The following is a 12,127-nucleotide window of genomic DNA, read 5'->3' on the forward strand; positions in this document are numbered from 1 at the left end:
TAAATTGGATTGGAAGCCTGCATTTCTCCTCTCAGAGATTCCAGTCTAGTTGGGTAAAAAAGACAAAAAGACATTCTAAAACTATATTTTTAAAAAAATCCAACTAATGTGCTTGCTTCGGCAGCACATATACTAAAAAATCCAACTAAGGAACTGAGCATGATCAAGGTCTGAGGGATGTGGTAGAGGTTATGAATCAAGAGCATTCTTTGGGGTTCAAAGTTACCTAAGGACACTTTATGAGCATTGCATGGAGAGCTCCCTGTGGATGTTCCCAACTTTGGAAGTGCCCTGTGTAACCCTATTTGGAATGACATTTTTTTTTTTAATAGCTTGTTGGAACCTCTATGAGCTTCCTCCCATCTTCTACTCCATCAGTTCTTTTTTTTTTTTTTAATTTAAATTTTAGTTAGTGAACATATAGCATAATATTGGTTTCTGGAGTAGAATTCAGTGATTCATCACTTTTTTAAAAAATATTTTATTTATTCATTTGAGAGAAAAAGAGACAGAGAGAGAGCATGAGCAGGGGGGAAGAGGCAGAGGGAGAGGGAGAAACAGACTCCCCGCTGAGCCAGAAGCCCTACGTGGGGCTGGACCCCAGGACCTGGAGACCATGACCTGAGCTGAACACAGACACTTAACCATTTGAGCCACCCAGGTGCCCCTCAATGATCCATCACTTACATACAGTGCTCATCACAAGTGCCCTCCTTAATACCCATCACCCATCTAGCCCATCCCCCACCCAATTCCCTCCATCAACCCTCAGTTTGTTCTCTATCATTAAGAGTCTCTTATGGTTTGTTTCTCTCTCTCCTTTTTAAATTTTCCCCCTTCCATATGCTCAACTGTTTTCTTTCTTAAATTCCACATATGAGTGAAATGAGAGTGAGTGAGATCATATGGTATTTGTCTTTCTCTGACTGACTTATTTCGCTTAGCATAATACACTCTAGCACCATCCATGTCATTGCAAATGGCAAAATTTCATTTTTTGATGGCTGAGTAATATTCCATTATATATATATGCCACATCTTCTTTATCCATTCATCTGTCAGTGGACATCTGGGCTGGGCTCTCTCCATAGTTAGGCTGTTGTTGATAATGCTACTATAAATATCAAAGTGCATGTACCCCTTAGAATCTTATTTTTGTATCCAGTGGGTAAATAACTAGTATTGCAATTGCTGGATCATAGGGTAGTTCTATTTTTAACTTTTTGAGGAACCTCCATACTGTTCTCAAGAGTGGCTGCACCAGTTTGCATGGAATGACTTAATAAACCCCTCAGGTTGGTCTGGAGGATTTCTTGGGGTCTGCATTATGGAGAGGAGAGGAGTAAGTTGGCGGGGGGGGGGGGGGGGAGCTTCAGCAAAGATAGGGAGAATGGAATAAGCACATGCAAGGACAGGCCTTGAGAACTCTGGTCTTCCCAGAGCTGAAAGAGGTTGGGTGGCATAATGGAAAGAAATCAGGAGGCTTATCTGATCTTGTCTTTAATCTAGATTCTGTCTCTTTACTTAGCTGGGTGCCCTAAAGGAAGTTGCTGAACTTCTCTTAGCCCTGATGTCCTCATTCGTTAAATGAAGATAATAATAATTAACCTACTTTGTAGTGTGTGTGTGTGTGTGTGTGTGTGTGTGTGTGTGTGTGAATCAAATAAGAAAATGCACTTGGAAGTGTGTTTTGGAAACAAAGCAGGGGTATGTATTTCATTTTTCTGGAGCTCTCCCCAGAGAAATACTGAATCAGAATCTCTGGGAGTGGGATCACAGAACAATGTTTTTTGATAGCTTCCAGGGTTATTTTGATATGTTGCCAGTTTTGAAACCTATACTTCCAAAAATCTCTAGAAAGAAAAAAAAAAGTAACGTAAGAGGTTGTTGGCAAGAAATTGGAGCAGTGATGGAGGCTCCTCGGGGGCTTACAGATAAGACGGATGAGATAAAGTTCCCCCATTAGCCTTGTCCTTTTTCTCTTTTTAGATGCCCCACATCACCTCCAGGGCAAAGCCTTCATCATTTCATGCTTACTAACCAGCATCCTGGCTAATAGTCTCCCTACAGTGTTTATCCCTCCATTGCAGATCTGGTTCCTCAGGAGACAGGCTGAGGTATTGGGGAGGCAGGTCACTGTGGGGCACACTGAGGATCAACATGTGGGGTGGTGAAGGATGCAGGGTGGGGCAGAAGGAAAATTGAGCTGTGGTGCAGTCAGGACAAAGGCCTCAGCTGACCCCATGTGGAGCTCGGGACCTGGGGAAGCCCTGCATGTGTGACCCACTGGGGGTGAGGTACCAGGCCCTGGGGAGAGGTGTGGCTGCCAGTGAAGCTGATCCCAGGGGCTAGCTGTGTGCTCTCCAGGGCCAGCACTCTCAGTAGCGAGGGAATCAGTAGTGGGTCCTGAAAAGGTCTGGGCAACACAGTACAGGCTTCACTGCAGATTCACTGCCAGCTGGAGCTCCAGTGTGAGTCCACCTTTCCCTCATGTAAAACTTGTCCCCCTACTGTCCACCAAACAGGTTGGTATTCAGAATTCAGCAGTCTACACTTGAACTATACTTCTAGACTGATTTCCTACTACTTTCTTATATGTTCCTTTTGTTCCAGCCAAACTGGACAGCTGTACTTTTCCCATGACTAACCTCTACTTTCCCCTACATCTTGGGTCAACTGGCCCTCACCCTCTCTCTCTTCAATCTCTCACCATCCCTCAAGGTACATGCAATGGACAATTTAAAATTTTTTGACTGCCTACAACTTCCCCTTTTCTTCTGGTAATCATATATGCTCCCTCCCAACTCCCACTTCCCACCTCTCCCCACCCCACACACACACTACTCTGTTTTGTGCATGGAGTATCTTGGCCAGAGGTGTTAACATACGAGCAGGGTCTAACCAATTGTGAAAAGAGCAAATGATGTATTTACTTAGAATATAAACACTTGCAAATTACTCACTAAGTCAAAACTCTGTGAAAACAATCAAAGGTTGTGGATATAAGAGGTTAGGTCTTTTAGCTTGATTTTCAATAAGTTTCAAGAACCCAATTTTTTTAATAGGTCTCTAGCCCAAGAATGTCAAGTCAAATGTTTTTATGGTTTCAACTATTCTTAAAAAAAAAAAAAAAAAGGGAAAACAACCAGACCATACAAGAACAGCAGACTTAGAGCAGGGAACAGAAGTCAGGTTTGTGTATTCTTCCAATTTGAAAAATTATGCCTTTGAGCAAGTTGACTCCTTCCTCTGGATTTGTATTTGCCCATTTCTTTTTTTTTTTTAATTTTATTATGTTATGTTAGTCACCATACAATACATCATTAGTTTTTGATGTGGTGATCCACGATCCATTGTTTTCATATAACACCCAGTGCTCCATGCAGTACGTGCCCTCCTTAATACCCATCACCGGGCTAACCAATCTCCCCTCCCCCCTCCCCTCTAAAACCCTGTTTGTTTCTCAGAGTCCATAGTCTCTCATGGTTCATCTCTCCCTCCGATTTCCCCATTTCTAAAAGGAAGGGTTGATGAGCACTACTGTCCCTGTTGGCCCTAATGGTCTGTGACTGTAAGAAAAGGAAAGAGGAAATGGAAGATTACCCACTGCCATCTCTTCCAATTCTCCTGCTCCCTTGTCCTTCAGGATACAGTATTACTGAGCACTTTACACTTTCTCAAGTGAGCCATGTTCTTTTGCTCCCAGGCCGTGAGCACTCTCCTTTCTTGAGTCACTTTCTCTTGGGCTGCTCAACTCCTATGAACCCCATGAATGTCAACTTATATGTTACTTTCCCTGAGGAATGGGACCCTAAGGATTAAGTTGGGAGTCCCTACTAGGCACTCCCATTGCATTCTGTACTGTCAAAGATTACATCTCACTTTACGTATTTGTTCATTTAATTGTCTCTATCCTCAACCCTTACTCCCCAGATAAGCATTTATGAAAGAGTAGGAACACATGGTAGGAACTTAAAAATTGACACTTGGATGAATTAGTTGATGAGGAAATGTGACATAAACCAACAAAGAAACAGCACAAGACTGACGATCATTTGCTTCTGGTCCTAATTTTTAAATTCAGATATTTATTTATCTCTTTCCCACCATGGGACAGATGTTCACATCTGACCCATGAATCGTCAGTGAGAGAGGTCATTAACTCCACCAGGGGGAAAATGATGCTGACTACAGTTTTAACCTCCTTTGACTTTCCAAGAACTGCTTTAGTACATTCTGTTTTCGAAGATCAGCCTCTCTCCTGCTTCCAAAAGCCTGTCCCAGCCTGTCCAGCTCATCCCTGGCCCTGGATGCAGGGGGGATATTTAGTCCTGCAGTTTCTGAGCCAGTTCTAGAAGAAAAGCAGAGCTTGGAGGAAGCCGGATTTGATATTCTTGGCCTCTGGATGCTCCCTGATTATTATTTTTTAATATCCTGAGAACAGATTAGGATGAAGCAGATTAGGGAAAGTCACGAGATATGTCATAACTGAGCTTCTCTCTGCTGCAGGCATTCCCCTGAGGAAGCAATCTGGACATATCCTGTAATATAACTGGGTAAGACTTAGGTCTGCTGAATGGAGGCACCAACTTAAATGCAGTACCTGAATCAGCTTTCCTTCTTCTCCCCCCACCTGACTTATTCATAGAAACTGGGTTAGGTGACACATGTAAGAAAGACCCAGTCACTGAATGTAATGTTACCTTGTCATTTCTCCTCCCAATAAATACATTAGCTTTCTTCACATATGTACTTATCTCTTCGCATATGTTCCAGAATTATGAAGGAGCCTGCCTCCCCCCTCCCCCCCCCATTGCATACCATTGAAAGCCCAAATCCAAGCTTTGAGTTTTTGGAACTGGAGGTTGAAGTCCCAACTGCATCAATTCCTTACACGGGATATTAGGAAATCAGCCTTACAAGCCTTTGGTGAGTGTTACACATGATGGCAGACATGACAGAGCCTGACACAGCCGCTAACACAAAATGGGTTCTCAGTTAAAGCTCATCCATCCAGTCCCTTCCATGGGTGACCAGGGACAGGCCCAGTTGATGGTTATTGTCTAGAATAATTATAACCAGTGTGTTCACTTTCCTCTAAGAAGTGTTCCATTTGGGCGATGAGTTTTATGGCCATCCTACTTATGACTCAGGATTCAACGTGATTCATTTTTTTTAATTGTTCACTAGAGGGTTCCTCTGAAGCAATGGCATTTATTACAGACATATTTCTCCCAAAGTGCTCAGCTACACCTCATCTTTCCCTCCTTCTATCCCCCCTATCTTAAGCCAAAAGCATACTTTCCAACCTTTTGTACTGGGAGGAACTCTTTTGAGATGAGAAAAAAGTGACATAGAAACCATCCTACCCTGGATCTATTGGCAGGGTACGACTTTTATTTTTCCCCACATTTCTTTCTAAGGAAGCCACTTAGATCCCTTAGGCAAAACCTAGAAAATTCCAGAGTGATCTGGGGGTAACACAGGTCTGAAAGAAGGAAAGGTATGACAAATGGCAGGTTCTTGAAGAATCCAACATGGCATTTTATACCACGTGAGTCAGGCATGGATGGCTAAACAGTGCTAACGTGAGAAATCTTCAAGTTAGGGAAATATAGCTGTGTGTGTGCCCGTCCACAATGATCAGCAAAATAGAGAAAATGTCCTGTAAATCTATCTGCCTGATGACTTCAGCCTGCTCAAGAGGAGTTTTGGTAGCAGACCATGATTTTACCATTTGAATGAAGCCGAGGAACCGTTAGGTTGAGCAGGAGAGCCAAATGACATATTTTGATGAGGAAAATGGGGATTATAATTAGTATAACACCATTCTGGAATATATAGCTCACTAACTTCCACTATTAGTCTTCCACATAGTGCTTTCTATATAACTCTGATGCCCCTCTGCCACATGCATATGTGCTTCCATTAGCTTCAACACCTTCTCTCATCATTTTTTATTTGAGTTCAGTTCCATGAGCTTCCTAGTCTGGTTTATGGACTACAGTGTTTAGTCTCTTCATCAGTGAGCTGTTCTGCACAAAAGCTAGTCAGCACACCTCAGACACATGGCCCTCATTCACCTCTGGGCCAGAGCATTGCAGGTGAAACTCAGTCTGCCCTGCCTATCCTGAGTTCCTCTTCCTCTGACACTTCTGTAAGGTGGAGCCGATCTGCCTGGATCTCCATATGCCTCTCCAAATGAGTGAAAGTCACCAGAGCCAACTGCTACCAGAGATTAAAAATATTAATAATAATAATGATTAAAAACCCCAGTGGAATGTCAGCGAAGAGCAGACCCTATCCATGATGTGGTATGTTTTCTAAGCAAATGTGGAGGGAAAAAAGGGAGGGGGAATAAAGCAGAAACCTCGAACAACATCCGATTTGGTGCTTCCAGTCCATTCCAGGTCTTGACAAACAGGAGGCTGTATCCAGGCTAGTTTCTGGGAAATAAAGTGGATCTGTGTGTTTGCTTGTAGGTGCAGTAGGAAGCATCTGTCTGCCAGCACAGCAGTGAGTAACATGTTGCCATTGGATCAGTTGGACTTAATGTGCAGCTGTGCTCTCACCAAGTGGGGAACTAATTACTGCAGAAAGACACAAACTGCAAATTGGGTGACTTCACATGGAAACTATGAGTAAGGTGAACAAACAAGGACTCCTGGAGTTAAGGTGCACGGGCTGGTAAAACAGACAGAGAACCAGGCTCCTGTCCAAAGGGCTGCAGGTTGAGCCTCTGCAGATTGAAAAAGGCTCCAGAATTGAGCACACAGCCAGGAAATGGTTAGAGGGAAAGAAGAAAAAGAGAAAGCACCCACTCCAAAGTGCACAGTGCATGTTGTCTCACAGCAAGTGTCAGAAAATGCCCATCACACACTTTCTTCTGTAATATTCATTACCCTGTAAGGGTCATATTTTCTCTCTAAACAAGAGTAAAATTGTCCTCTTTGTCAGATGACTACTTTCAATATTCATGCCTACCAGTAAGGAAGGTGATTACTATAACTTTGATAGTCCACTTTGAGATTGCCTAATCTTCACTAGTTGAAAGTGTTCTCTGATATGTGATTTGCTCTAAATTTATTTCATCATATCTCGCTCAACTAGATGAAAAAAATAAAATAAAAGGAGAACACCTTGTCCTGTGGCTAATTATAATTCAGAGAATACAGTTCAAAAATTATGATATTTCAAAAATCAGACTGTGCTTTGTCACTAGCATGTTGTGACTTATGGGAAGTCAGTTCACATCTCTGAAACTCAGTCTCCCAGTTATAAGGATGGCAATACTGGTCCCACCAACCTTATATGACTATCTGAGAACCCAATATAAATAATATAAAAATGATTTGAAAAGTATAAAATGTGTTTCCAAATGCAAACTAGGTTTATGTCTTAAGAATGACAAAGACTGGCTCATGACTGATTTAATCATTAAGTTAAAAGATTCACTTTTATAAATTTTTAAAAAATAGTAAATAAACTTCCTACAAATCTCTTTACCAGAAATAAATTTTTAAAAAACCCCAAACAAACATGTTCCCAGAACATTTCCTTCATCTCACATTCCATTTTGCAGACTCTGAAAATTACAAAAAGAAGTTAAATTTCAGTTGTGGGATAAACATTTGACTCTATCTGGAAGGGTAAATGTCTATTTCCATTAAGGGATCCCAATTTCAAAGTCCTCATCTGAGCCATAAGCCATCTTTCTCTATTGGAAGGCAGAGGAATAAATTCTGACAAGGACTGAAACTCAAGAGGTTGGCAACTCACAAAGATTCTTTATTTTCGAAAAACTATGGTGAAAATTGTATTGGCAAACAACAACTCTGTGTGTGTGTGTGTGTGTGTGTGTGCGGGAGCATGCACGCACGTGTGCAGGCAAGTGTGTTTTTCCATTTTAGGATAAAAGTAAATAATAGTGATGTGAAAACAATAAGTAATTTTTACTTTGCCAACACAGTTCCAGAAAAGTATGGCTGGCTTCAGAGAAAGGGACACCAAGAAAAATTAAAAGATAAAAAAAAGGAGAGTATATATATTTTGGGTCTAGTTACTGGCTTCAGTGACTGTATATTTTGTTGGTCGTCTTTCCACTATTTCACCCTTTCCTCATTTCTAATGGAACCCTGCTGTGGAACAGGAATTACACCCTTCTCCACAAAACCATATGTTTCACATCACAAGCATGGAGATGCCATTGCATTGCCAGTGATTGGTTTTGAATGAGCATGTGCCCCCACATTTGGTTAGACACTGATATATGAAATGAAGCTTTCTGGAAGTTTGTGAAAATGATACCTTCGTTTATTTCATGATGTAGCCTTTTGTCCTGCAGGAAGGTGTCATGGCTGAAATGAGACAGCCTTGTCATGATTTGAGAGGAGGTAGCCTAAAGATGGCAGCAGATCAGAAGAGTAAAGAGATTCCTATGATAAAATAAAGAGGCTCTTGTGACATTATTGGGTGACTGAATAGCTAACGCTGGTGCCCTCCCTCTGGATTTCTTCTTGTATGAGATAGAAACAGCCCAGTAAGGTAAGTCAGTTGAATTGGGGATTCCTACAAGTTAGCAGCCAATGTTATCCTAACTGATTCACTCTCCACCTATGTTTAAAAGTTGATGCTGTTTGATGGTATAGAAATGACGCTTAGTGGTGGGAGGTTAGTGGGCAGAGTGGGTGCCATGTAGAGAAACATGAATAAATCATAGTTGAATGACTTGTCAAATGGATTGAATACATTCTCTGTCTTAGGCATCATGCTAGGTTCTTGAGTTAAAGACCCACTTTCTGTTCTTCAGGAGCCCAAGATCTAGTGCTCCCATAATTTCAAGTACATGGTGCTGTATTCTCACAAACCATGAAGTATACACATTACACATATGGCCCTGAGTCAATTTCTCCCACAAAAGAACTCTGTTTCTTTGTGTCTCAAATTGCTTATTTACAATGATGTACTCACTGCATATATGTTTTTCTCAATCCATTAAAAGTAGAAAGGGATGTTTTGGAGCACTGCATCTTAGCTCAACTAGGACTTGCTAAACAAATTATTTTTTCCATTAAGCACCTGTTATGGACTAGACATAATGCCAGTGACTTTAGGGGATATAAAATTTTTAAAGGCAATCATTGTCTTCAAGAGAGAATTATCTATTATCAAACAGATAATTACCATAGAAGTCAATTTATATTCTACCAACAGCATGAATGAGGTACTTATAAAGGGCCAGAGTGTGACAAACCACTTCTGGTTGATACTATCAGGCAAGGCTTCATGGAAGACATGGAATTTGAGTTGTACCTTGAAAAACATGTAGGCCTCCAATAAACAATGGGAGTCTAAGCATGAGCACTGTAATGGACAGAACAGCATCAACCCATGGTGGCAGAAGCAATCTGCAAGACCTGTTCACCAATAGGGCTGATCAGACGTTGAAATGACTTAGAACTGGGAGGGCATGGCTGAAATATTTCAATGACAGAAACCAGAGTGCAAAATATCTTGACAGGCTGGAACGATAGACTGAATCTAACATGATGGAAATGAGCTGGACTAAATGTACCATTTTGCATTTAATTATTAAAGGGGAAAATGTTCACAATCACAGTTGCTTATGGGAAAAAGACCTCTTGTTTTTGCTGAATGTAAGCTCCATATGAATCAACATAGCATTGTCAAAAAAGCTAAGGTATCCCCAGGTCATATTTCTCTCCAAACATATAGGATGGCTTTATCTTTCTGTTCAAAAGTGATCATAACGGGGTGCCTGGGTGGCTCAGTCATTAAGCGTCTGCCTTTGGCTCAGGTCATGACCCCAGGGTCCTGGGATCAAACCCCGCATCGGGCTCCCTGCTCAGCGGGAAGCCTGCTGCTCCTTCTCCCACTCCCCCTGCTTGTGTTCCCTCTCTTGCTGTCTCTCTCTCTGTCAAAATAAATAAATAAAATATTTTAAAAAAGTGATCATAACAGTCTGTATTAGTTTTCTATTGCCACCATAATAAATTGCCACAAACTTAGAGGTTTAAAACAACACAAAATTATTATTTTTATTTTTTTTATAATTTTTTTAATAGTTCTGGAGGTCAGAACTCTAGTAATAGTTCTCACCAAAATAAAATCCAGACACTGGCAGACTATATTGTTTTCTGGGGCTCTATAGGAGAACCCATGTCCTATATGTTCAGACTGTTGGTGGTATTCTCTTTCTTGGGTTTGAAGGACAAATGGCCCTGTTCTTTAGCTGGCTATAAGCTGAGGGCCATCCCCAGCTGCTGGAGACCACCACATCCCTTCTTCCATTTTCACAACCAACAATGGCAAGTCGAGTCCTTCTCATGCCACATCTCTCTGACCCTTTTCCATCATTGTATTTCTTTTATTACCACCAAGAAAGATTCTCTGCTTTTAAGGACTCATGCTATTAGATTGGGCCTGCCTGGATAATCTAGGATAATCACCTCATCTCAAGGTCTATAACCTTAGATACATGTAACGCCCCTTTGCCATATAAGATAGCATATTCACAGTATTGAGGATTAGGGCATGGACATCTTTTGGGGGCCATTATACTATCCTCTTATCTGAACTGTCTGCTCAGTGCTGATAATCTGGGACAGATCTATGGGAAATTGACCACAGTGGTTAGAAAATTCAAATTTGTATCATGTGAAGAGTGTTGGAGGAAGCTGGAAATATTTTCCCTGGAAATTTGGGAGTGAAAGGAAGCATAATAGCTGTTTCAAATCATCTTAATGCCTGTCATATAAAATGGACTTATTCTGTGTTGCATAGATTGTAGAGCAGAATGAAAGGAAAAAGAAATAAATTTTAACTCAATATAGGGAATGTGACTGTTCATCTCCAAAAATGGCCCTGATGAGATGAGCTATGCTTCTTGGTATTCATGCCCTTATGTAGCAACTCCTCCCCCCACATTGAACTTGGGCTGGCCTGTAATTTGCATTAATCAGTGGGATGCTGCAGAAGTGACCATGCAGGACTTCTGAGTCCAGCCATGAAGAAGCCCTGGTAGCCTCCATTTTCACACTTTGTTGAACCCTGAGCCTGCATGTCAGAGATCCTACTACCTGCTGCTGGAGAGACCATGTGGAAAAACCATGTGGAGAGGCCAGATGGAGAGGAGAGGACCCAAGAACACATGAAGAGGGAGAGAATCCTCAGTGTCTCAGTAAAGCCTCCATTTGACTGCAACCTCATGAGAGACCCCAAGCAAGATCAATGGTACTGTCTAGCTGAGCCCAACTTAAATTACCAACCCACAGAATCACAAGCTAAACAAATAATTGCTGTTTTAAGCCACTGTTTTGGGGTGTTTTGTTATGTACCAAAAGCTAACTGATACAGCTGCTCACCTCATCGTATGTGCGTGTTTGTGCACATTTTGAATTTTTCACCTTACAAACCAGAATTGTTTTTCTTTACTTTTTAATACCATTGGCTTTCACAAATCATTTCAACTTCCTGCCAGCATCATGCTTGATTTAATGTATCGCTTGTAGACATATGCCTATGTATATTTGCTTTTCCTGACCTGGTGATTTCCTTGATTACCCAAATATATGGAACACTCTTAGTAATTTTGTTATCATAATTCATCTATCTTTAAAAAAATTAAGTATATTTCAACTGGAACATAAGTCAGTAATTAAAAACAGATGGTTTAAAGAGTAAGTTTTAAGCAAGTGAAAATACACCAGATAATGAAAAAGAAGCAGAGAAACCAGAAACCTTCCAAAGTTTTGATGGACACAGTGTTGTCACAGAGACTTCTTGTGACAAAAGTGACAACAAAGATGGGAGCACTCTCCCAATGAGAACAGAAGTAAATTGGGAATATGCATCAATCATCAGTTTAAAGAAACAGACATCCTTGCATCTTGGGTTTTAATATTGTGGCAATTCAAACAAACCTAAATCAAGGTGTTTTTCCTCTAAAATAACTGCATAAAACTATAAGCTCTGAAGTCACACACACACACACACACACCATGCATTCCTACCAATAGTGTTCAAGGGTTCCAATTTCTCCATATCATCTCCAACACTTATTGTCCTTTGTTTTGATAATAGCCATCCCAAGAAGGGTGAGGATAAT

Source organism: Phoca vitulina, unplaced genomic scaffold (assembly GCF_004348235.1).
Source record: "Phoca vitulina isolate PV1807 unplaced genomic scaffold, GSC_HSeal_1.0 scaffold1, whole genome shotgun sequence".
Classification (NCBI taxonomy): domain Eukaryota; kingdom Metazoa; phylum Chordata; class Mammalia; order Carnivora; family Phocidae; genus Phoca; species Phoca vitulina.